The sequence below is a fragment of the Paroedura picta genome, chromosome 7, assembly GCF_049243985.1.
Source record: "Paroedura picta isolate Pp20150507F chromosome 7, Ppicta_v3.0, whole genome shotgun sequence".
NCBI classification, from domain to species: domain Eukaryota; kingdom Metazoa; phylum Chordata; class Lepidosauria; order Squamata; family Gekkonidae; genus Paroedura; species Paroedura picta.
This window is the reverse complement of record NC_135375.1, coordinates 72,282,587-72,287,795: the sequence shown is the minus strand read 5'-3', so window position 1 is coordinate 72,287,795 and position 5,209 is coordinate 72,282,587. Positions and strand designations below refer to the sequence as shown.

Below are 5,209 nucleotides of genomic sequence, written 5' to 3'. Positions count from 1 at the left end.
TCAAGATGTGTGTGTGTGTATTAAAATATCTTAATAAGGTCTAGAATACCTAGAAATTCTGTCCCTTTCTTAAAGCCAGGAAAAAACAACGAATAAGAGATTATTTTATTACCTCAAAGCATTCTTCATGCAGTTAAAATAACCTTCTCCCGTAGGCCTTACACTTTAACTTTTCACCTATCAAATGCTATACATACCTCTTATCACTTTCTGTTTATAAAAGCTAATGTTAAAGATTATAAAGATATAATTTGACCATGATCCTACTTCGCTATGTTCCTTACCTGCTGCCATCATACTGTAGATAGTTTCAATGAGTTTTGAAAGCTAGAAGTCCCAGGAAGGAGAGGACAACTGCAGGTTAGCACACCAAAATCAAGTTTTTATATCTTGAGGACGACAGGACTAACCCTCTTCTAAGTATAGCTTAATGTTATCATATGATAGCTAAAGTAAGCTGGCCTATTCGGGGACGCTAACAAGAGCTATTTTCATGAGGCATTCAGAATTCATTTACCTTATGAGATGAGAAGCTAAGGCTGGGGCAGCAGATCAAACCATTCCAAAAAAAAAAGAGGGAAGTCCCACGGCAACATAGCTTCATGTGAATTAACTAAAATACTGAAAACAGGCTTTTGATGCATCCAGTTCTAGCTTGTGCAAGGACTCTTTGCACCATTCACATCTGAAAGAGTCAAGCTGACAAATGTTGCGCTTTGATGTTGTGATGAAGCACTTTCTTTGGCTTTCAAGTCCTGAGCCAGTGCATTGACCCTGAGATACTGACATACAAGGGAGGTCTGTCTGGCCCAGCAGAAGGAAGTCAGAATACATCCTGCTGGACTGCATACAACAGCCTTCATATTAGTAGGACTTGGGTGGGAGTCATATAGAGCAGCGGTCCCCAATCCCTAGTTTAACCTTTGGTGCTCTCCAGCAGCTGCCATGGCTTGGGCTCTCCCTCGGCGTGGCACTGTGCAGCTGCCCCCAGCAGGTGGTGGGAAGTCAGGGGCATCGGCAGGAAAGCAAGTGTAGCAGGGGCTCAGGTGGCGGCAGCGATGTCCCTTGCCAAAAGACACCCCCCCCCCAAGGCCTCAGTAAAATTGTCAAACGTTGACCGGTCCCTGGTGATAAAAAGTGCATCTAGTCAAGGCTATGGTCTTCCCAGTTGCAATGTATGGCCGTGAAAGTTGGACCATAAGGAAGGCTGAGCATCAAAGAATTGAGGCTTTTGAACTCTGGTGCTGGAGAAGACTCTTGCGAGTCCCTTGGACTGCAAGGCGAACAAACCGGTCAGTCCTAGAGGAGATCAGCCCTGACTGCTCCTTAGAAGGCCAGATCCTGAAGATGAAACTCAAATACTTTGGCCACCTCATGAGAAGGAAGGACTCTTTGGAGAAGAGCCTAATGCTGGGAGTGATTGAGGGCAAAAGAAGAAGGGGACGACAGAGAATGAGGTGGCTGGATGGAGTCACTGAAGCAGTAGGTGCAAACATAAATGGACTCCGGGGAATGGTAGAGGACAGGAAGGCCTGGAGGATCATTGTCCATGGGGTCGCGATGGATCTGACACGACTTCGCACCTAACAACAACAACCATACCTCCAAACCAGTTTATATTTACTATATGGTTCTAATAACTAGAAGGTTAGGTTTTTTTATGATTAAAATAATGATTTTCAAGAATTAAGGTTTTTTTTTTGTTTGTTTCATTTACAGACTGCCCCCTTCTAGTCACAATCTCGGGGTAGTTGACAACATATAACACCCATATATATGTACTGTATTTGCTGGCGTATAAGACGACTGGGTGTGTAAGACGACCCCCCAACATTTCCACTCAAAATGTAGAGTTTGTTACATTACGTTACAGTACTACGGGCCGCTATGGGCAGCTATGTCTATCCCAACTGAAGTGCACCCAGTGTATAGGACGACTCCCCCACTTGGAGGCATGTTTTTCAGGGGGGGAAAGTAGTCTTATACGCCAGCAAATACTGTAGTTAAAAGTGTCATCTTTTAAAGAAGTCTTAGAAACTCCAGATTTAGTCTCAGAAACTCCGCTGTGCCAACAATTGCCTGTTTCTTGCCAGACACTTTATGAGAAATTAGAGATGTCTCCCAGTTTGCACCTCCTACTGTACCCCAATTTGTTCCGTTTGCTGTTCCTGAAGATTTGTCAATCTTGATAAACAAGATTTCAGGAGGCTCAGTAATCCTGTAGGGTGCGTATGTGCCCATATGTATATGTAGACAGTCTTTTGGCAGCTCTCAAAGGCTACCAGTCAACAACCTTCTAAAATGTATAACTGATTTTTTTGTATGTGGCAGTATTGGTTGGATCTAATACTGTACTTCCATGTTGATATTCCCTTTGGTCTTTAATTGCTTTTCTTCCCCTGTACCGCCATACATATACATGTACTTTTGATTCCAGGCATCTGATGATGTATCCAAGCAAAGATTATATTACAACAAATTTATTTGTCTTTTAGGTAAACATATAATATAAATTATAGGTGTGGAGGGGGCGTGTTTTGTGTGTGTGTTCTGTTTTGTTTGTGTGTGTGTTTTGTATTAGCCTGATATGGATGTACCTTCCAGAGCAAAATGCTGTTTTCACAATCTTTAGATAGTACTGATGTACACACATAAGTCATTTACCAAATAAATCAGTATGGCTATCCAACTCCATCTGCCTTCCCAAAACAGAAAAAGGTCCAATTCTGAAGCCAAAGAAATCTGCTTCAGAGACTGAGTACTACAATCAGAAATTGTAATACCATGCTAGATCCAGATACAGGAACACCCAGTTTCCTGTGGAAACAACCGTGAAACTGCAAATACCTACTCCTGCCAATTGCTAACAATTGGTGCAAAAAATGCTCTTTTATTATAGCTGTTCAACTGTTAAAAGCCATGCAACTTTCTGGGTTGCCTTACTGGTTTATTGTATGACAAAGTGCTTCTCTAATACATACCACAGTCCACATGGAAGTCCACAGTTCTGTGCTAGCTGGAGAGGGAGGCATGAATGTAGGTCTGACTCATAAAACTACCAGGTCCTTCTGCTCTTGGCCAATTGTTCCACAAGCTCCCAATGCCTGTAACACCAGTTCTGCAGGTTTGCTTCCTATGCTCTTTAACACTATGCAGTTTTTAGTACCTTCTACAAAAGCCACTTGAAGGTATGTCTCAGTTCTTACCACAAAATAAACTAGTAACAATTAGTCAAGCTTGAATAATTCAATTAATAGTTCTCAACATGCCTAAGGCATGGTCCCTAGTGAGATCCAGTCCCCCTACTTCCTCCATCATGACTAACTATATACCAAGTGCAGTCATTAATGTATAAATTTATAAACATTTTGTTTTGTAATTTTTCAGCTCAGCACCATTTTCTATGGTTTGTTGTTGAGTGATGAGATTAAAAGGGAATTTCCTAAAACGATTACATTTGTACTGCCATGTGCCATAGAAACTCAGGTTGCACCAGTATAAGCCAGTGACAATTGTGACATTTTACAGTGAATTCATTTGTGAATCCCAGGGGCACAATGAATAATAAAAGGAGCAGTAATAAGATTAATCTGTCTTTTTTGGTACATCACAATAGACAAAAGACCATCTGCCCCCTTCCATATTAAATTATTTCAATTCATTTTTAAAATGTCCTGCTAACAAAGCCACTTTGTTTATTAAAACAATCTGTATTATATTAACTAATTATCCTGATTTCCCAAATCAGTTTTTTTCAATTCATGGACATATTTTATTTATTTATACTCTACTTTTCCTTGCCAATGGGACTCAAATCCCTTTGTAAAATGTTCTAATCCTCCACATTTACAAAATTATCATAACAGGTTAGGAAGAGAGGTAGGGGGACAGACACAGAGCCAAGTTCACTCAGTGATCTTCTATGGTACAGTGGGGATTTGAACCATGGCCTTCCAAATCCTGGTCCAACACTTCCAACCACTACACTCCCAACCACTACACCAGTGGAACTCAGTAGCACAGCAATGCTAAGGGCCTGCGCCTGCACACTCCCCTTACAGCAGCCTATTCCAATTCCCCCTCCACCCCGGATTGCTCAGTCATACCACTGGAACGATTCCTTCAATCCCACTCAGAAGTGTGTCTGAACTCTCATAGCCTAAGGTGTTCCTTACGACTGGGCAGTGTAGGCCATCACGAGGGCAGTGGTTCTCTCTATAACTGTGGGTGGCTTTGGCATTGAGGCTCTATGTTGTGAGTGTCAGGGTCACTGCAACCACCTGGCCACAGATGTGGAGAAGGCAACACTTCTAACTCAATCACCACCTGTCATGCCACATGCTTCACCCAATTGTCCCATTATCCTGACAGATGTCCCTCCACCCTGCAAGCAACTGCCATGGGTACTTTCTCCTAGGCTGTGAGGACATCCAAGGAGCAGTCAAAGCAGACAGCTACCACCTACCTCCAGGAGAAGACTTACTCTGTTATTTTGGTGTAGTGGTTAGGAGTGTGGACTTCTAATCTGGTGAGCTGGGTTCAATTCTGCCCTTCCCCACATGCAGCCAGCTGGGTGACCTTGAGCTTGCCACGGCGCTGATAAAGGTGTTCTGACCAAGCAGTGATATCAGGATTAGTGGCACAGCAGCTCTGCCATGGCTGGCTGCAGCACAGGCACTCCATGAGACCCCAAGGCAGGCATCCTAAGAAATATTTGGACTAACAGACTTCCCTCAAAATGGCTATCACCTGCTGCCACTAGCCATACCTCTCCCTACCCCAGTTTAACAAATAAGACTTTGGCAAGTCATTATCTTTCTTTTTTGGGGGGGGGGGGAGGTTGACCACAATGGTTTGTTTTGTTAGCCATCTGCATCCCCTAATGTAGTAGAAAGGAAAGATAACAATAAAAGTTATAACATGGGGACACTAAGTGATTAAGGTAGGTAAGAGAAGGAAATTAGGATGAGGAAATTATGGGTAGGGAAACTAGGTTTTGATTTAAATGCCTAATGAAGTGCAATATCATAACAATCACTGTGTCACAGGCCATGATCTAAAGTAGGGGTGGCTAAACTGTGGCTCTCCAGAGGTCCATAGACTACAATTTCCATGAGCCCCTGCCAGCATTATTCCTACCAGCATTTGCTGGCAGGGGCTCATGGGAATTGTTGTCCATGGGCCTCTGGAAAGCCACAGTTTGACTGCC

General features: G+C 42.9%; 1 protein-coding gene and 1 long non-coding RNA gene across 5 annotated transcripts in view; one reads left to right on the top strand and one right to left on the bottom strand.

Annotated features, from left to right (window-relative positions):
* The window catches only part of KANK1 (KN motif and ankyrin repeat domains 1), a 123,051-nt gene that overhangs the window by 59,227 nt on the left and 58,615 nt on the right, over positions 1-5,209 (bottom strand). The window lies entirely within an intron of this gene.
* LOC143841109 (uncharacterized) overlaps positions 1-5,209 on the top strand; it is a 71,147-nt gene that overhangs the window by 35,046 nt on the left and 30,892 nt on the right. The gene's annotated exons all lie outside the window — the stretch shown is intronic.